The following is a 22,290-nucleotide window of genomic DNA, read 5'->3' as shown; positions in this document are numbered from 1 at the left end:
AAATTTTTGTGTCAGGGGAAAGAGGGAAGTTGCAGAATGCCCGTGAATGGATGAGGAAGTTGTAGCATCAAGTCATAACATCTGGTCAGAGGAGAAGGGCTAAGTGTTCCACAGCAGCAACTGCAAACCCCAGAATCACCAGTGCCCATAAGAGCAGTCCTGTGAATGAGACTGTGCTGGGGCCACTCACATGGTTCCTCTACTTCCCACAGCAAGCATTTCACAGGGAAAGCACAGAATTAAAGAAAGGATATTTGTATTGGTCAGTCAGCATTGTTTCTCAGTTGAGGACATGGCAATGCTCTGATGGCCCTGGGTAGAAAAGCAAGGCTGATGTGTTACCTGCAGCTTTTCTCTAGGCCTTGTCAGGTAGGAAATGGAGAAGGAAAGAGAATAAGTTCATTTGCTTGGGTTTTTAAGGAAGGTAGATGTGTGTTGGGGAAGATCCGGCTTTTGTTTCACTTAAGAGAAAGAACGTTTGCAGCAATGTTAACCGTGTAAGAGATGGCCCTTCAACTGGAGCCACCCCCTGCCACCAGAGTGCACAGTGTAAAGGGAGAGACAGCTGGCCTGCAAGGGAAGCTGGAAACAGGGCTGAAAAGGGGGAATGAAAACCAAGCAGAGCGGAGAGGAAGTCAGACTTCTCAGGTGGTGGTCAAAGTCAAGGTAATGAAGAAGGCGAGTCTGTTGTGAGAAGCCTTGAGGGAATTAAGAAGATGACCTCAGAGTAATTCATTCAGGTGATATGTGTGTTCATTGTAGTGATTCTCATGTTTATTCTTGTTTATTCTTGGGTCTTATAGTATTCCCTCCATACACTCCTCAAGTTGCCTGTGAGGCAACCTAGTGATTCTTCAGGGACAATACCAAAAAACCAGCCTGTCAAAAAACACTTGTTTTTGAGAGTAAGAAATTCATTAATTGAAGTGTACAATTCTGTGATTATATGCTGATGGGTTGTTTTCAAACAAAGAATTTAAATTATTTATAAACATCATTGAAGTGCTTGTGCTCCTAAGGTCCATGGAGATATATAACATGTAAGTAGATTAATGTAATGCTGGTGTGCCAAAAAATAAACAGAGGCATTAGTTTGTGTTTGTATAAATCTCTGGTTTCCTTATCAGGTTCCCTTTCATTTCCTTTTATATTAAGTTCAGAGTATTTAGGGATACTAAATTCCAAGATCTCTGGTATTTTAAATGTTCTACTAATATATTTAATTTCCTTATATCATTTCAACATCTTCAAAACAAAGTTTAAGAAATAAAAGGTAATTTGTTATTTTATAGATTATGTATAGAATTTTCAAGAGGGATAAAATTAAGAATTACTGATGGGACAAAGTATTAAATGACACATTTTTTAAAAAAATCATAATAAAAAACTAACTTTTTGAAATTGCTATTCTCTTACCTGTTAGTTGTTCTGGGTTCAACCATTTCTAGAATAACATATTAATACTATTAGTATGTTAATATTAAGTCATTAGCCAAAGGGGGGGTGGAATATTCTCTTCAAAAGTATACTCAACTTGTAATCCAGCCCCACAATGCTTTTAAAAGCACTTTCTTTATCAATAGAGCAATCTACATAGCACGCTAAATGTACATAGCCAGCAGAGATATGCACAATTTGGTTTCATTTGGTTATGACTGTTGAACATATCTAATTATCTACTCATCTGCTGTATTGCCTGTAATGTTATCTGATAATTTCTCACTGTGTTTTGAAGTTTAGAAAGACATACTACCAGGATATAATACATATCCTGGTATTATATGGTTATAATCCAGGTATTATATAACAGTGTTTCAACTATATATTGCAAAACTATAAACAAAAAAGTATACAAATATAGTTTTATAGTTAGTAAATTTGTTTCATAGGATTGTATTTTAACAATTCTGAAAATACTTCATATGTATTCTAAGATTATACAAATAAGTAAATATATTGTGGATAATCAGAACTAGGCTTCTTACTGCTGGAGAAAGATATTACAGGTAATAAAAGGGCCAGAAGGAACACTATGAATCTGCAAGGAAGTTGATATAAATATGAATTCACAGTTTTTATCTACATGTATACATACATGTGTGCCTGTATGACATACACACATATATTCAGGAAATACAAAAGTAGATATAGCTATGTTTGGATGTATGGATAAATATATACTGGGGTTCCTTGGTGAAATGGCTGATTCTAGTTCTTGGACAGAGAAAGTTCCAGAAATAAGGAAGAGCTAAAAAATTGTGAGGTCATGTTATAAAGACCCAGAAGGCAACTTACAGGGATCCCAATGGACAAATATGGAACAAACTGAACAAAGAGATAAATATTGATGGTAATGGGTTGTAACTTATATTATACAATAAAGAATAGATAAATAACATGAAGGAGGAAGAATAAGTTTTCTTACAATAGAATTCTAGTTAACAAACAGAGAATGATGGTAATAGAATATTATCAATCAGCACATAAACCACTAATAATTGCTGCAGACAAGAATCACTAATGGATGGTAAAATTAGTGGGAAAGAGTTGGATGAGAACCAGGATATTTTCATATTCTCAAAGTGGTCTTTCTTAGTTACTTAAAAATTATAAATGAAAAATGGTGATTTTATAGGGATAAAACCTCTAAAAAACTATTTAGAAAACTCTAATTTCACCAGGTGACCAATTTAAAGTCCCCAGCAATGATTGATATGGACATGATGTACCTACGGACATCATATACCAAGTAGGACTCAAAATCACTTCTGGGGTATTCTTGCCCAAAAGACATCACTTAAGTTATGAAGAAACACCATAAATCTAGGTTGAGAAAAATTCTACAAAAGTGACATGACGACTGAACAGAATGTGTGATCCTGGGTTAGTGATGAGTCAGTAAAGAAGGCACTAGTGGAATTCCACTAATTCAAGTTTAAATTCAATTCGGAAACATTTTAGTGAAGTTTATTTATTGGTTACTAGTGATGTTGATTTAATTTTCTAGTTATGATTTTTTTACTACGGTTATGTTAGATGTTAAAATTCATCAGAGGTTTATAAATTTGTTTAATCTGATATTATTTTAAAATTAAAAGTTAAAAAGTATGCATAACAATGTAATCAACTTAAATGAGCATTAGAATCTATTTACCTCATGGAGTATCACAATGTATTTAAAAAGAATTTAGAAGATCCACTCTACAGACATGAAAAAATGTTGGTGAAATTCTGCTCAAATTTAAAAAATAGTAGCAGCCCTGGCTGGTGTGGCTCAGTGGTTGAGTGCCAGCCTGGGAATCAAAGGGTGGCTGGTTCAATTCTCAGTCATGGAATATGCCCAGGTTGCTGGCCAGGTCTCCAGTAGGGGATGCACAAGAGTCAACCACACATTGATGTTTTTCTCCCCCTCTTTCTCCCTCCTTTCCCCTCTTTTAAATAAATAAATAAATAAATAAATAAATAAATGAATGAAATCTTTAAAAACTATAGTTACAGAGTAATGTTTATTGTTTTGTGAACAATAAACAATTGTTTATTGTTTTGTGTCAGGCAAATTATATATGGATTTACATGAAAAAGTTATAGAGTAATTCAAACTAAATAATTAGCTACTTTGGTCTTAATTGTGAGTTGTGAGGAAAGTGAAAGGAACCTTTCATACCTTACTATATATACTTCTATATTCTTTTAACTTAATAACATGAATGAATTTCTTTTATCATTTTTTTATGTTTTGCTCTTTTTCCAATAGTTCCCCTTTATCCTCTCTGCCCAACCCTCCCCTCCCCACTTCATAGTCGATCCCACCCTGTTGTCCATGTCTGTGAGTCCTTCGTAAGTGTTCCTTGACTAATCCCTTCATCTTCTTTGCAATAGTCCCCTCCTACCTACCTACTTCCCTCTGACTGATGTCAGTCTCTTCCATGATTCTATACCTCTGGTTTTATTTTGCTCATCAGTTTATTTCATTCATTAGATTCTTCTTGTAAGTGAGATCATATGGTATTTGTCTTTCACTAACTCATTTATTTCACTTAGCATTATAGTCTCCAGTTCCATCCGTGCTTTTGCAAAAGGTAGGGATTCCTTTTTTTCTGCAGTATAACATTTCGTTATGTAAATGTATAGGCTGTTTCCATCTCTTGGCTATGTAAATAGCACTGCAATGAACATAGGGGTGCAGAAGTTCTTTTGAATCCGTGTATTGGGATTCTTAGGGTATATTCCCAGCAGTGGAATCACTGGGTCAAAAAGTAGTTTTTTTTAATTTTTAAAGGAACTTTCATACTGTTTTCCACAGTGGCTGTACCAGTCTGCATTCCCACCAACAGTGCACTAGCATTCCTTTTCTCTACAACCTTGCCAACACTCATTTGTTCATTTATTAATGATAGCCATTTTGGCAGGTGTGAAGTGGCATCTCACTGTGGTTTTAATTTGTATCGCTGATGGCTAGTGATTTTTCATATACCTATGGGCCATATGTATGTCCTCCTTGAAGAAGTGTCTACTCAGGTCCTTTGCATTTTTTTTTAAAAACAAGGAACAATGAGAAAAGAAAGAGAAATCACCATTTGATTCCCATTTGTTTATAGATCAAGATAAAATTTTTAAAATGGCATGTGTTATATATTTTCTATTTTTCAAATCTCAACCTTATGTCCCACCATGTTTTTTACTTTAGTATTATCTTTGTGAGTAATATATTCATTTTTAAAGGGATCATTGCTTCTATTCTATTTTATGTTATATTTTAAAATTAGAATTAGAGTGCCTTACCACAAGGGAAGTGGTTAGAAATACTAGGCATTCCCAGTTACTGGGGCCTCTAATAATTTCTTTCAGTTATTTTTCTAATTTCTTTGTTATTGAATGGCAGCTAATGAGGAAGCTATTATTTTTAAATACATTCATTTACCATGTCTGTTATTCTTAACCCAGTAAATGTTATTCCAGATAACCCAACAGAGCCATGTGTGTTAGTTCCCTTCCCCAACATGGTTCTGATTGGATTCTGTGTATCCACTTGTCTGTCTCCTTAGTCATGGGGGCAGCAGTTGGCCCAGTGACCTCACTTCTCTAACAGACCTAAGGAAACTTGTGGGTTTTTCACAGGGGATTTTTTTTTAGCTTTTTACTAGTTGTTAGGACAGAGTGATAACTTCCAGGTTCCTGTGCCATACTGAAAATCAAAAATTCCCCTGATTATGCATTGATTTTCTCTTTATCTATCTGTATTTCTATTCCTGGCACACCTACCAAGTGAAGTTTTTGTAATGTTCTCTTCTCTCATATACGGTTAAATCAAAGACGAGAAAATAAGAAAAAATTAGCTTATAAAGGGAAAAGAGAGGAGTAGGGCTAGTGAAGGAACATTTGTGAGACCAAGGTCATGGTTTGATGGAATGATTAAAAGGGTTGTGGAGAAGAGAGATTCTTGAAGTTGCTGGGCAAAGATAATGTCACTGATGAAATAGAATACAACTTAAAAATGAATTTAGCACAACATTCTTCCAAGGATGAGAGAAGTTCAGATATTTCATCGTCCTATTTATGATTAGAGAGAAAAGGGACCAGGGGCTCCGAAGAGTTTGATTTCCTCAAAGTTACAATGGTGGATTAGTGTAAGAAGATCCTGATGTACCAGATACACCAGAATTCCATTTTAAATATTTTGCCACCCACAGAAATGTTATGACAAAAAGCTCCATTCACCATAAGGTCTGTACCTTAAAACCACTACTATATTTTCAGAAGTGAAGTTAGTTTTGCAGGGTTGTTTTTTTAAAAAAAAATGACTCTGGCAGAATATTTTCAAGGAAGCCATTAGGCCATCATGCATAGAGCTATGCTTTTAGTGTGGACCTTCAGTTTACAAAACCATTTCTTCTGGACGTGAAAGGACTTTTATACTAAGCAGCGTTTCATCTTGATCATTTTGGACGTTATATAAATATACATTTACACACAGGAAAGTAAGGAATGGCATTTTATTTCAAAATTATTATGGCATAAAATAAAATAGATACATGAATAATGAGAAAATGGCATTCTAATACTAAAGAAGTAGCTGAAACTGAGGCATTTATTCAGTAGACTTGCTTTTGCAGTATAATGATGAAATTGTGCAGGCACACAATGCAATAAATTAAATAACATATCAACTAAGTACTGTTAAATCACATTTAAATATACTATCCTTGATTGCTGGAGGAAAGTTCAGAGTATGCACCAAGGAAATCAAGTTGTTTTGAACTTAGTTATGTGGCCCTTAAATAAATTATGCTTTGCTAATGCATTTGCTTTTATACAAAATTTTTCTCTAGATAAGAAAATCTTCTAATTTAAATCACCAATATGCATTAAGATTATCAAAATTTGCTCTTATCACAATGAGAAATGTAATCATTCTCCAGATCAGAAATATGATCTCCTAATGTACTCCTAATACAGGTGACACCTAATACATGTGACTCCTAATAAAGGTGACACTGTTTTAAGGTAAAAAGAACATTAGATTTTGTTAAGAGACGCAGAATATATATTAGTCTTTGTCACTAAATAATCATAAGACTTTGGAAACAGTCATTTAACTTTGCCAGATTTCATTTTTCCAACTGAAAAATGAGAGAATTTTATATCCTAACTAAGATTTCTGGTTCTGATATTAAGTACCATGCAGAGGGAACTTATTATATGCTAACCAATGTATAAACCTTTTAATTTTTGTTTATAATAATTCATGAGAGTTATTACTATCTCTTAAAGATGATCATCCAGAAATTCAGGAAGATCAAGTGATATATATTCTCACAGTTCAAGTAACATACAGACAGATAGCCAGTTATAGAACCAGGACTTGCATCTGTCTTTCATTGTCAAAACCCTTTTTCATTTCTCTTCTCTCACTAATATTATCTCCTGTCCAACTTTGATCTGGCATTTTGTTAATCATTGTAAAAAGAGAATTGTTACTTAAGGGCTACCTACTGATAGATGTAGCCACAGACAAAGGCATAGTCCTCCTGGGTCTCAGATAGGATATAGTGATGCTGCTGTGAACATGCAGAAACTGTCTCAGTGATTTATTACCTATGCCGTTGGCACACTGAGCTAAGTGCTGAGAATGGGACATGCCCACAGCTATTTTAAGAGTTTATACTGTGTCTGCAGATAATCATTTTCTCTGCATAATAACAGTGGAAGAAAAAGGGAACAGAGCTTGTAGACTGAGCCTCTGTGGGAACTGTGGAAATGATGTGGAACTCTCCCACCAGGAGGGTGAGAATGAAAGGCATGGAAGACAAACACCTTCCTTGTGCTTCAGATGGAATTGTTGCTGACAAGTTACAAACCTGTGACCTTGGTCTCTCTTGAATTTTGCATCTAACTAAAAGAAAATGTCTTTAAATAGGATGCTCAGAGAATATTTTTTAATTGAGTAATTCCTTTGATTCATATTTACATTCTTGGAGACATGCTGGGCTTCCCTGGGACCAACCAGCTTTTGCTTTTGGGGTGCTAGACACTCTCCCTATCAAGGTCACCTGTCACCTAGTGAACCAATTCCTGTCACAACTTGTAGACAAAAAGGAAACACTGTATCACCCCAGGTCACAAGATGTGGCTTCTAAAGGGCCTCCGAAGAAGCCAGGCCCCACAGCCCAAAAGTGAGGACAGGTTGCTTTCTCCCAGTGGAATGAACTTGCTCCAGTGGGAAAGCAGGCGTTAATGGAGTTGTGCAGGTATGTGTGTCCTTTACGCTCCTTCCCATGGATTACTTGGAGGCAGTGTGTCCGTACAGACCATCCAGCAATGTGCTGCATGGCCAGTAGTCCAACAGGACAGTGTCTCCTCTTGAAACTTCATATTGTCCCTGCCTCTAATCTTGGCATTCTCTCTTGCTCTTCTGTTTTGTACTCCTCATACAGCATCAGCCTTGTGTCCTTGCTTCAAACTGTGGTCACTGGGGAACTCCAGCTGTGACACTAGAGTTTGCTGAACTGTAAGATTTTGGAGTCACAGGTGAGAACAGAGCTGCGCGAACCTGCTGACGAAAGAAAACGACAGAGAGCAACTGGGCTTCTCTGCATCAAAAGTGAGAAGTTGAAGGAGAGAGTGAAACTGGCCTTCATAGACATTTCAAGAAGGCTGGACACAGTGCCTCATTTCATTGTATTACTTTCATTGTAAAGAGGAGAAAACAAAAACTTGGAAAGGTCTGGTGACTTGTCTGAGCCACAGATTTTATAGAAGAATGCTGGAATTCAAAACTAGTTTTTGTTTCTTTTCCCTCCACACTGTAGACTGTCTTCAATTAATAAATGGAGGAGTAATTAAAATTTCAGTGCAATAATTCACCCATAACTGTATTTGCAAATCTTTCTGAGGAACAACAGGAATTATAATTAAAATAAATTTTAATATGTAGCCATCTAATTGATTTCCTTCTCAGTTGCATCAAATAAAATAATTTCATTTTAGATGCATTTTTGAAAAGAGTGCAGACTCTTAAAAAATGTAATGAATATAAAAAATCACTTCAGTAAAAAAGAAAGAAAAATCCAAAGGCCCATTGTTGGCAGATATTTTAAAATCCAAACTCCAGAACTGAATGATCAAGCTCCTTAAGGGCGGTGCCCCAGACCAGTGGGTCTGGGCTTGGCTCTAGGAGAGGAGTGGTCTGGGATAAAATCCTCAGCTCTGCCGAAGGCATTTACAGGAAAGCCAGGATTGAAGGTGAAGGGAAGTGAGACAGAGGAAATGAAATGGCTGTATTATTCAAATGTGCCGCCGACAGATCTTCAGCTCTGGAAAAATGTGCTCTGTATTCCAGGTAAATGGATCAGGTTAATTGATTTCAGGTGTTTGGAAGGATCATTGACTTATTCAGCAAACAATTTTTTTAAGTAACTACTATGTGAAAAACAATGTCGTAAAAAAGAATGTGTGAAAAGCCTTTGTTCTGTCCTGGAATTCTTCCCAATTCCAAATGATCAGTCTTTATTTTCATACATTTTAAAAATCAAAATTTTCTCCAGTATAATTACTGATTAAGAATCTGGGAGGTCAATATGAAGTCTTTCTATTTAAAATCTATACTCTACCTCAGATGTTCCCTTCTCCCAATACCTTGAACTAAATTTACCCTGGTATTTTCTGTGGAAAATTCCACATGTTTGAAGTATTTTAACATAATTGTTTTGTACATATACACTTCTGGACTTTACCTAGAGTCTTGTAAGAAAAAGTACACTACAATTACCAAGAGAAAACTCCATTTTAATACATCGATTACTGAAATAGAAGGTCCCACAATCTGGAGAAAAGAACACCATAGAATATAGTATTGTTCTTTGTCCTCAATTCTTTATGACAGCAGGAAAATAATTAATATGACTGAAATAGAATAAATTGAAAATTAAAACAACCAAAGATGTTTTGTTATTATGACTTGCTTGCTGCTTAAGCATGGGGACAGAGGGGTTGCCAAAAAAAAGCAGAATTTATTTATTTTTTAAAAAGCACATTTATTCTTACCTGTTTAAATTTCAATATTCTTCAAAGTATTTCCATTTGATGCAATACACCTATTGAGATGTTTTTCCCACTGCTCAATAGTTTTTTAACTTGTTGGTTTTGATGACTTTTAGTGCTTCTGTCATTTTTTCTTTCACCACTTCCACATTGGCAAACCATTTCCCTTCCTTAGAGGACTTTTTTTACCTGGTGAAACAAAAAAAAAGTCATTCAGGGTGAAATCCGGTAAATAGGGAAGATGGGGCATGAGAGTCAAAAACGGATGAACACTTAGTGTGATGTGGGCAGATGTGCTCATAAATCACTCATCAAGAGATGGGCAAAGGTGTTGAAAATATCTTCAAAAAAATTAACTGAAGCCAAATGCAGCATTTCACAACAATGCCATTGGTACAGATACAGATGAATTCCTAGAACACTCATCTAGCTGGGGAAGCTTGTACTACAAGGGGCCCACTCTCCAGAAGATAATTCCAGGTTTTATGGGAGTGTCCCCCCTTGTATTATATTAAAATTAAATTTTCCAAAAGAAGACATTTATCTTTGAGAACTTTAGTTTTATTTCAGTGTGTTGAGAGGAGGACATAGCACAGTAACTTTATAATTATAACACATATATTTTCCTGCGTATGCATGTACATATATGTATATGTATATACACACATATGTAAGCAGGAAAATATATGTGTTGTGACAAAGATTCTTTGCTTGACCAACTTTAGTCAGGCTCCTGAACCCTCTCCTAGGCACATCTGTGCAGTTACAGAATTCAGCTTTAGCAAAAACCCTGCCAAGTCAGTTTAGCAGGAACCTCCTACCCTAGGTAGCTGATCATCATCAATATCTGATTGGCTTCCTTATTTTCCATCATCCCTCAGGTGATATCTGATTACCTTGGCCTGTGTTATGAGTAAACAGAATTCCCCTCAACCCTGATTATTTCTATTAGTAGTTCTTTTTCCACAGACCCACCCAACCCCTTGACTATAGATTCTCATTTGCTTGTGGAGTCCTTAAGGATGAGCAAATTCGACTGCCCCACTGCAAACTTCCGTTGTAGTTGTTTCTGTACTTATCATGATAGCAGCCCCTTTTAAATAAAGTCTTCCTTATAGTGCTTTAACATGCCATTGAATGTTTCTTCTTTGACATTTCTCAGCATCATATTTTAAATTAAGCATTTAAAATAGATTGAATAAAAAATTAACTCATCAATATTCAAATGTGCAGAAAATTAATATAGTGGCTTTTATTTTTTCTAAGTAATTGGGCTTTTTTTTTCCCTTGCTATTCCACCCACTTGCTAGCAGGAGGAGGGGGGAAAGCCAATCAAACCTAAGTCCTACTCTGATCTGATCATTAAAACAGTCCTAGGAAGAAAGAGTTCACTCTCCTCAAAGAAATGAACAGCCTATTATCCACTAACCTTTGTTGGAAGAAGCCTGAAGTATGGCCTCTTAGGGACCCAAACAGAAAACTAGGAGAAAACCTCACTGTGCCTCTCAACTTATCCAGTAGACATCTGTCAAAATCTCAGGGTAAACAGAAAAAATATCCTCTATCATCCTTTACTTCTCTTTCTTGCCACTGCAAAGGCCAGAAATGTAGGTGGTATTTCTTCTCCCTTTTTTCTCCCTCTCTTCCTATTTCTGCCACTCCCTTGGAGGTTGACCAGCTGTCCTAGACAAAATAGCATCTTCCACACCCTGTGGGAAACTCTAGGAGCTGCTCCTTTCTGGCCTTACTAATTATGTGCTAAAAATGGGCCAGGGAGAAAAGGCACCATGAGAAATCCTCCTCCTAGGCTAAAGAATTCTATCTTATGCATCAAAAGATGAACATAGTTTTATTCTTTTTGCAGCAAAATAAATTCTCCTCTTTTTCTACTTATCTCTATCAGGTAGATGGACAAACACTTTGGATTGCCAAGATGGTCATCTCAAAGGGAAAAGATAAGTAGACATTAATGCTTTTCAAAATATTACCTCATAATAGTGAAATGCATGGGAAGATAATGCATTGAATTAACATTATAATCTACATATGGTACCTCTACACTTCTTTATATATATATAATTTATTTAATTATTTTTCAAGTACAGTTTTCTGTCTATTACTCTCATCCCATATCACTCCTGTGCTCCCCCCCCTCCATCCTATTTCCACCCTTCTCAGTTGTTGTCCATGTATCCTTTATGTATGTTCCTCTAAATCCCTCCCTTATTTCCCCTGAAATTCCCTCCCCTCTTCCCTCTGGTCACTGTCAGCCTGTTCTCTATTTCAGTGTCTTTGGATATATTTTACTTGCTTGTTTGTTTTGTTGTTTAGCTTCCTGTTAAAGGTGAGATCATATGGTATTTGTCCTTCAACACCTGGTTTATTTCACTCAGCATAATGCTTTCCAGTTCCATCCATGTTGTTGCAAAAGATAGGAGCTCTTTTTCCTTTTTGCTGCATAGAATTCCATTGTGTATATGTACCATAGTTTTTTGATCCATTCATTTACTGACAGGCACCTAGGTTACTTCCAACTCACACACTTCTTTATTCTTTACATGACATTTGCACCTTTGAGGCCAAATAATTTTTCTACTTTTGATATTTTATTTACTTATTTTTATTTAATCAAACATAGTTTCTTTGGTGTAATGTCATAATTTTTAGCAAAATTTTTCATGAGTTCATGGATGCTGTTTTGGAAATATCCTCCCCCTACCTTGTTTACTTTTAGCTATGTTTAACCAGTTTGAGCATATATATTCTTTTTCTCATTGTTATAGTTTTTTGATTTGTGCAAAATAAAAATAAAGGTGGCTAAAGATAGGAAGGTATATAATAGAAGCACACACCCTCCGTGACTTATCCAGTTCAACTTCCTTAGCCTGGTATCAAAAACCTTTCACTCTCTGAGGCATCTCAATTCTTCACTGTCTGGACCTGGTTTCCATTAACAGAGCCTTCTGCTGTTGAATATACTTTAGTGATTCCTGCCACATAATTATCCTACTTCTAAAAGTATATGAGAGTTTTTTAAAACACTTGGCTCCCTTCTTTGTCAATCCCAAATTGTCTCAAGAACTAGACTAAATTTAATATTCTCATAAAGTAAGGTTTACCAGAAGCTAGGCTTACCTTTCCCTTTGGCTTCCCTACAGCATTTTACAACCACAATAAGAGCAAACATGAATATAGTCTTACTTGGAGCCAAATATTGAACTTGATACTAAACATATATTAATACATTTAATTCTTACAATAATACCAACAGACAGGTGCTAAAAATTTTCAGATCACATCAATGAGGAAACTAAGCCACAGTGAATTTAATTAACTTACCAATAGTTTGATACAGCTACTCCAATATTATTTTTGTAGGATTTTATAACCAGGACATATCTTAACTTTAGATCTATGAACCCTATAAAATTCCATGAAAAAATTGGTTAGATGTTTAAATGTGAGTTTTTCTAGGGAGAACATCTCCATCCTTACATCAGATTTTTAAAGTACTAAGTCTGTGTTCAAAATAAAAAAAAGATTACTAGCTATACTAAAGAACACCAAGTGATCTCCTCTAGTTTTCAAAAGTATTTTTTAAATTCTTCACCAAATACATTAAAAAATTCATAAATATTTATTATTTGATAGAATATCAGTCTTAACTGAAGAAAAGCATTTGAGTTGGTAATAAGACAGCAGACACAAGTAAATTAACCAAAGGGAAATGAATGAAATCATAGTTTATTCATTGATCATCTCTAGTAAATTGTAATAATAAATTGGGTCTAGATATGTATAGACATATAGCAGTATTCATCGCAATATAATACTAAAATTGTATTTCTCAAAGGACAGAATGCAACAAAAATATGCGTTATTCAGTCAAAGACAATATTTTTATACAGTATATTATAATGATAGGTTTACTGAAATCTAAGATCACCCTTTAACTAGTTAAAATTTAAGATTTTTTCTGTAATTCCCATAAAACATGTATAGTAATAAATATGAATGTGTTTTTGAATTATAAATGTATTTAAATCTCTGATGTGAGGTTATTTGAACTTAATTTTTAACACTTACTTGACCTGATGTTTTCATGTCAGAAAATAAAATTTAGGCACTTGAGGTTATAAGAGCTTTGATTATGCCACAGATGTCTCTAACACACATGCACATTCACACACAAACATCTCTAATGGCTAATTCATTTTTTAAAAAGCACTTTAATAACATCTAATCTAGAATTTACTTATTTATGTACAAAATAAAGTATGAACTCAAAAACTATATTTTTAATAAAATCACTTTAATTCTCTTCAAGTTAAGTGGATGGTACATAAATATTTAAACCTAGCATTCTGTGCTGGCATAATTTTCTTCAATTGAGTAGACAACAGTAATATTCACTTATTTTAGAAATAGTTGGATCTGATAACTGGACCGGTCAAGAATATCTAGAAGCCCTGGCTGGTGTAGCTCAGTGGATAGAGCGTGGGCCTGCGAACCACATGATCGTGGTTCGATTCCCAGTCAGGGCACATGCCTGGGTTGCAGGCCAGTTCCTAGCAGGGGACTCAGAGAGGCAACCATACATTGATATTTCTCTCCTTCTCTCCTTCCCTTCCCCTCTAAAAATAAATAAAAAAAGAATATCTAGAAATATGAAGTGAATCAGTTAACGTAACTGAGCCCAGGTGTGACATCTTTACAGGACAAGATGATAATCTTGAGGTGGCAATGAGAATGGTTTATTTTCACAGTTTTTCATGATATTTCAGGCTTATCATGAAAATAAATTGCCTGTAGTCTTCTGCCATTTTCTATTCTTGTCTCATCATGATAATAAGGCATCAGGTTTTTAACATTCAATATATTCTGAAATGCAATTTCATAAAAAAGATGTGTAGGGTACTAAAACATTTGCTACCCATGTTTACTCATAGATTTCACTTATATTCATATTTCTGAAAATACTGGATTTCTGTCAAGTAATATGAAATTAAATCATGGTTCTGAAATATGGATGGCCCATTGGAAATAAAGTAGTAACTCCCAATATCACTTTTATCACTTAGAGGTAATCTTTTAATTCTAAATTTAGAAATGCCCCAAAGTTTATCCTGTAACCACAAGCAATTCATGAAATAGAATGGGAAGAGGCATGGACTGCCATGCTGTGTTTTCAAAGGAACATGGATTATTTTGCTTGGTTAGGTCACTTCCTGTTTTATCATTACTTCCCAACATTCTCTCACATACTAAGGCCATGGTTACCAGGACGTGGCCCTAATATGTAAGACAGTTTTCTAGTCAGCTGACATACACTGTATCTCATAAGTGCTGGGATCATCACCTTATCAAGAGAACACCATGGGAATAGAGCATTCTAGTACTTTTTTAAAAAGATTTTATTTATTTTTTTATCTCTAGAGGGTAAGGAGAGAGGAGAGAAAAATCAATGTATGGTTGCCTTTTGTGCGTCCCCTGCTGGGAACTGGCCTGCAGGGAACCAGTCTGCAACCCAGGCGTGTGCTGGGAATCGAACAGCAATCCCCTTGCTCGCAGGCTTGTGCTCAATCCACTGAGCTACACCAGCCAGGGCCTAGTACTTTTTTATATAAGAATAAAGAGATGTTGCATTCCAAATTTTAAGAACTATCACAAATAGTTCTTTAAAAATGTATTTGCATTTTAATATAAGATACAGTTATGTATTTTAGGGCTAGAAATATCAAAAATGAGTAAAATAATCAGAAAAATTATGGAGATTTTAAAAGCTTTGCATAACCATAAATAAACAAATAAATAAATTGAATGCCAGATTAATACAATCTTATGAAGTTTGGATTAGAGCAAAATATCTTGTACTTGATATGTAATAAACCTTTTCAGAATCTAAACATTTAGTTAATTCTGTCCTGTCTATATTATTAGCTTCATGAGAACAGAACCCTACCTTTGGTCTCTGGCACTTTGTTCAACACATAGTGGGCACTCAACAAATGATTGTAAAATTAATGAATATTTATCTGTAATGCACAATAAACAAAACTGAGTGGAGCCCTGGCCAGGTGGTTCAGTTGGTTGGAGCATTATTCCATGCACCAAAATGTTGCAGGTTCCATCTCTGGTTAGGGCACATACCTAGGTTGCAGATTCCATCCTTGGTTGGGCCAGGTAAGGGAGGCAACTGGTTGATGTTTCTCTCTCTCTCTCTCTCTCTCTCTCTCTCCTTTCCTCTCTCTGAAATCAATAAATATACCCTCAGGTGAGGGTTAAAAAAACTGAATGGAGACTACAGAAATAGTAATATGTTCTAAAAACAATAATACCAGCATTATTATATCAAATATTGAGGTAATTAAAGAAAAAAACACAAGAGTGTATTGATAAAAATATAAGTAGAAAATCTCAGTGTGCCTTTTAGAACCCCTACATATCTTTCCATCCCCCTTATTTTTATCATAAAAACTGTTTTAACTAAGCAATTCTATTTTTATTCCAAAATTTCTTTCTCGCTGATTTACCTTAGAACATATTCTCCTAACAGTGGCAAACCGGCTTCACCCCTGTACTGATCATGACTGATTGAAATTGGCTGTATTGAGGATTGCAAGGACTAACTCAGTTTAGAGAGGGTAATGTTGAGCTTTACTGAAAATGTGTGCAGCAGGTGAAGGTTAGTTGGGGCAGCCCTAGCAAAATTTGTTTGCTGATGTCTTGCAAATTTCTCTGTCTTCAGTAGTTTCTCCCCTTTTCATACCTATTCAAGTGCCAGTAAAACTTCAAGGTCTAGGTCACATTCTATCTGCTCTGTAACAGCTTTCATAACCATTAATCCTAAATGACCACACTTCTATAAAGTCTTATGGTGTATACTTGCCTGGTTTATTGTTGATGTTATCTTTGTATATCTGAACGTCTTTTCAGAACAATGATATTGAAAGCTCTTTAAAAACAAACAGTCTTTTTTTGTTTTTTCTATATTACTTAGAATACTACACATATAAAATCTCACTGTATCCTGATTGAAAGACAATGTTTTTAATGTGTGAAATTAATCAAGGCAGCTTTCCATATTGATACACTGGTGTATCCTCTTTTGAAGTTAATTATCACTAGCAAATGTTTTAATTAGCATGTAAATCAATATACTTTTATGTATTACTTTAGTATTCTACTATAAGTGTGTTTTATTTTGTATAGTTAGTACTAAACTACAACATCAAAATTAAAAATATTCATAGAAATCTCATCTGCATCTTAATTCTTTCATCTTTTTTTAAGCATTGGCATCACACTGAAGACTTTTTCTCTATTCCTATTTTTAAAATATGACATATTTAAATATATTATATAACAAAATTTCATTACCTTGAGACTCTGGTATATTTAGAATAGTGCTTCACATTGTAAAAAATTTTCCCTATTCCAAAATTGGCAGTTGATAGAATTAACATCTTTTTACATTCAGAAAAAGAGTTCTCAATAGAATTTTATTATACCATTAATATACTAAATGCAAAATTAACTTTCAAGTGTTATAATTAAAATTTAATATACATGCTTAAACTTTTCATTCTTAATCTTTCTTTATATTAATCCAGCTTTCTGTGTATGTATCATCATTGACATGACAATCTCATCCTGATCCTAAGGCTTAGCTGAAGAGTTCAACTTCTGGGAGGTTGTGTTGTGACCACTCAAGGCCTGACAGGTCCATAGTACTCAGGAAGAAGGAAGAATATTCATGAAGCCGTGGGGATGCTTGGCATGCCTTTATTCAAAGGTAAGGAGAGCCACACATGCTGCAAGATGCGTGTCCCCCTGCAGGTCTCTGCATGTCACCTGCCCCCTTTGCATGGCACCCCAGCATGGCACTGAGCAGGGAGCCCCTAGTCCCTTAAATACTGGATACAAACAAAACTGGCAGGATGCCAATAGATCTTATAGGAAAGATCTTCATATTATGCATGCAAGCCCACTCAAGGCTATGGGAACAGTTTTATCAGACTCAGTCTCAAGGCTATGAGAACACTGCTTATTAGGCCCATTCTCGAGGCTGTGAGAAACTGCTTTCCTTAGTTGCCCGGACACCTGGGTGAGGAAGCCAGACTGACTTCATTTATCCTACAGATGTCTAACACAATCACCCACATCCCTTCTGGATCTCCAACCAAAGGAGGTTTGGATCCTTCCCTCATCATGTCTCTACAACATATTCTAGACCCTGAAATCACTTCCACTGGAGACTTTATCCACCCACATTGTACTTGTATTTTTACATATGTGACTCCATCATGAGTTGTACCCTGTTTGGAAAGTTAGTACTTATTTTTCTTTTTATGTCCACAGTGCCAGGTACTGGATGAATAATTAATAGAATAAATAAATGAACATAAAATTGATTCACTGGGTACTGGTAGAACTTGTAATGCAGAATAATGATTAAGGGCCACCCTAGACTTACCAAAAGCAGATTCAAGATTCTCACTGACACTTGAGAACTTTGGAAAATTTGTTAATGTCTCTACATCTCACATTTCTTTGGGAAATGGAGATAGTACACCTCTTAGAATTGTGAAGATAAAATTGAGAAATGCACAAAAATCTGTAGGTACACAGAATGCCAAGCAATTGGTATGCTATAAATAGACAATTTGGGTTGGTTTTTCCTCACTATGCAGAATTCGTAGATGTTCTCCTTTTTTACTTCCAGGGGTCTTTTCCTTTTATGGGTTTCTTAATTTTTGGTTTCTAGATAGTTAAGCTTGTCTGACAAATTTCATACCTGAAAGTGGCATGTATATGGTTAAAGGGTATGACTAAGTGCAACACTATTTGGTATAAATTCCCTAATTCACTTAATTCCAAAACGAGAACATCTATGAGGTCTGCATAGTGTGGGAATCCATGCAGTCAATAGTTACTATGTTTCTATGATGTCTTTTTTATGAGGTTCTGGGTACTGGGCAGAGCTTGAAATTAATCTTTAACTGAGAGAAATCTGTGTAGCACAAAAGCAGGCAGAAGGCACTGAATGCTCAAAGGCACAGATTCAGGGGGGAAATGTGAACTCAAGATGTGGCAATGGATTTGGCTTGATTGGACTAAAGGTTACATGAAGGGAACTGTAAGATAGGGCAGAGATGAACTGATGGATGTAAGAGGGGTCCAAAACCTAAGAATGCAGGATACCTGGCTTAGATTGTGGATGTTACTCTTGGATTGCAGTTGTTCTTACGTATTGGTGTGTTTCAAAATCACCTGGTGGAGCTCCTTCAAAAATACACCTGTAATGTGGAAGTGACATCAGCAAGTGGGTAGGATAGGAATTTCTTGTACTGGTCTCTTTCTAGAAACATCTCTTTGAATAACTAACCATGCACAAAAATATCCTCACAAGAGCTGAGGATTCCAGGTGGGGAATAACAGCACCTGAGGAGAGAGAAAAATAAGAAAGGGTGTATTGCAAAGTATAGGAAAGAGAGTCTCACACCATGCCAATCACCCTACCCCCAAAAGCCAGTGCAGAGAAACAGTCTCCCTCCCCGTAGGGGAAGAGGAGGGAAGTGAGCACTCAACTCCACCACAAACCGGAGCACCAGTTCTATCACAAGGCTCAGGCCCCAGGTGAGCTCCCATGGCCCAAATGCCAGGATTGCATCAGTTTCAGACTGGCTCCCACATCCCCAGTCTTCAGGCCTGCTCACATGACCCTTACTATGAACATGTTAAAAAGGAAGAAAGTTCGCACTTCTAGCAGTAAAAAATTTCTGTTTTTTAATGGGGAAATTGCGATCTGTTTTCAACGTTCTACAATTCACTGCTAGTGCTGAACGCAGACATCAGAGAAAACAAATACTATTTGTTGATTTCCACATGAAGAAGTGGCCTAACTTTTCTTTCTCTCTCTCTCTTTCCCTCTTTCTTTCTTCCACTGGAATTTATTAAGGAGCTACTATATACCAGGCATTTTACTAGATGCAGATATTCATTGTGAGTAACCCTAGACACATTCCTTTGGAAAGTCCTTTTCTGGTTTTGGTATCTGGGAAATACTGACCTCACAGAATGAATAGGGGAGCTTCCCCCAGCTCCTATCTTCATAAAGAGATTATAGAGGATTGGTATAATTTCTTCCTTAAAAGTTTTCACCAGTGAACACTCCTTTGCCTGGTACTTTGTGTTTTGGGTGATTATTGATTAAATTTCTTTAATAGGTATAGGCATATTCAGAGTGTCTATGTTTTCTTGTTAAAAATTAACAATCAAATGTGTCTTTCAAGAAATAGGTCTAATTTTAATCTGGATTATCAAATTTGTGGGGGTAGAGTTATTCACAGTATTTCCTTATTATCCTTTTAATGTTTATGTGATCTGCAGTGATGTCTCCTCTTTTATTTCTGATATTAGTAATTTGCATAATCTCATTTTTCTTGGGTAGCTTGCATACAGTCTCATTTGTTTTATTGATCTTTTCAAAGAACCAGCTTTTGGTTTTGTTGATTTCCTTTATTAATTTTCTGCTTTCATTTTCATTGATTTATGTTCTAATTTTTATTATTTCCTTTATTCTTCTTCCTTTGCATTTAGTCTGCTCTTCTTTGTCTAGTTTCCAAGTTAAATAATTATATTATTGATTTTTGATTACATTCTTAAATACACACCAAATGCTATGAATTTCCCTGTAAGTACTACTTTTGCTATAACACACAAGTTTTGTTATGTTATATTTTCACTTTCAGTCAGTTTAGAAAAATTTTAATTTTCTCTTGGAGATTTTTTTCTAAACCATGTATTGTTTAGGAATGTGTTGGCTGAACTCCAGATACTTTGGCATTTTTCTGTTATCTTTCTATTATTAATTTCCAGTTTCATTATGGTCTGACAGCAGACATTATATAAATCCTAATTTCTAAAATTTATTAAAATGTGTTTTATGACCCTGACTGTGGATTATCTAGTGAATATTTGATGTGAGTTTGAAAGGAATGCATATTCTCCTGTTGTTGCCTGAAGTGATCTAGATACATCAGTTACATCCAACTGATGTATGGTTCAACTATGTCCTTACTGATTTTCTTCCTGCTACATCTCTCCATTTCTGAAAGAGGATATGATATGAATTCTTCTATGATAGTGGACTCATCTCTTTCTTCTTTCTGTTTTATCAGGTTTTCTCTCACATATTTTGATGCTCTACTATTTTAAGTATAGATTAAGGATTATTATAATTCATTAAAGAATTAACCTTTTATCGTTATTTAATGCCTTTCTTTACCTCTGATAATTTGCTCTGAAATCTGTTCTGTCTGAAGTTAATATACTTATTCTAGTTTTCTTTTAATTAGTGTTAGCATGGTATATATTTTTAAAAATCAATTCACCTTTAATCTGTATGTCTTTATACTTAGGGGGAGGGTTTCTTGTAATCAACATGCAGTTGGGTCTTGTTTTTTGATCTACTATAACAACCTCTGTCTTGTAATTGGTACATTTAGAACACTGACATTCAAAGTGATTATTAATATAATTGAATTAATGTTTGTCACATTTGTTAGTGTTTCTATTTTTGCTCTTGTTCTTTATTTGTATTTTGGACTTTTACTTTTTGCCTGTATTCTTTGGTATTAACTGAGCATTTTATATGATTCCATTTTTTCTCCAATCTTAACATATCAGTAATACTCCTTTTTTAATGTTTTTTTTTAAGTTTTTCCCCTAGCCTTGCTATATACATTTACCACAAATTCAAGTCCACTTTCAAATAACACGATACTGCTTCACAGGAGTCATCAGTATGTTATAAAGGTAAAATAATCCTAATTCCTGTTTCCTGTCCCTTGTTTAATTACTGTCATTTCGCTCATACATAAGCTGAATATAAATAGGTATTTATACATTAGGTGTGTACAAAAGCATATATATAGTAGAAATTATTGTTGCTATTATTGTACATTAGATCAAGACTAAAAATATTAATGATATAAATAAAAGAATAAGAAAATAAGTTTTTATTTTATCTTTACTTATTCCTTCTGCAATGTTCTTCCTTTCTTCATGTAGATTTTAATTTAACACCTGTACCATTGTTTTTCTTTCCAATGAACTTTTTAAAAAACATTTCTCACAATGCCTACTTGCAACAAATTCCTTTCATTTTTGTTTGTCTGAGAAAGTCTTTAATCCCCTTTACTTTTGAAAGATAATTTCACAGGGTACAGATTCTAGGTTGTTGAATTTTATCTCTCAACATTTTAAATATTTCACTCCACTCTCTTCTTGCTTGACTGGTTTCTGAGGGAAAAGTCACATGTAATCCTTATCTTTGTTCCTCTATAGGGAGGAAAAAAAAATTTTTAAATTCTGGCTCCTCTCAGGACGTTTTCCTTTAATATTTCTGTAGCTTGAAAATGATGTGCCTAGACATAGTTTTCTTTGCATTTATTTGCTTGGTTTTCCTTAAGCTTCTTGTATCTATGATTTGAAGTTTTGCATTAATTTGGGGACATCCTCAATCATTTTTCTCAAATATTCCTTTAGTTCCTTTCTCTCTTTCTTCTCCTTCTAGTACTCCCATTATGTCTATATTACATCTTCTGTGTTTTTTCCCAGTTCTGGAACATTCTGTTCTGCTTCTTCTTTTAGTCTCTTTTCTCTTTTCTTTTCAGTTTTGGGGGTTTCTATTGAGATATCCTCAAGCTCAGAGGTTCTTTCCTTTGCTGTGGGAAGCCTAGTAAA

The 22,290-nt window shown here is 35.1% G+C and overlaps 1 pseudogene; it reads left to right on the top strand.

Moving 5' to 3' along the window:
• Positions 1-504: 504 nt before the first annotated feature.
• The window catches only part of LOC119002853 (leucine-rich repeat-containing protein 31-like), a 43,277-nt pseudogene continuing 21,491 nt past the window's right edge, over positions 505-22,290 (top strand).

This window comes from Sturnira hondurensis, unplaced genomic scaffold (genome assembly GCF_014824575.4).
Source record: "Sturnira hondurensis isolate 20B ecotype Veracruz unplaced genomic scaffold, ASM1482457v3 Scaffold0018292, whole genome shotgun sequence".
Classification (NCBI taxonomy): Eukaryota; Metazoa; Chordata; class Mammalia; order Chiroptera; family Phyllostomidae; genus Sturnira; species Sturnira hondurensis.
This window is presented reverse-complemented; position numbering and strand designations above follow the sequence as displayed.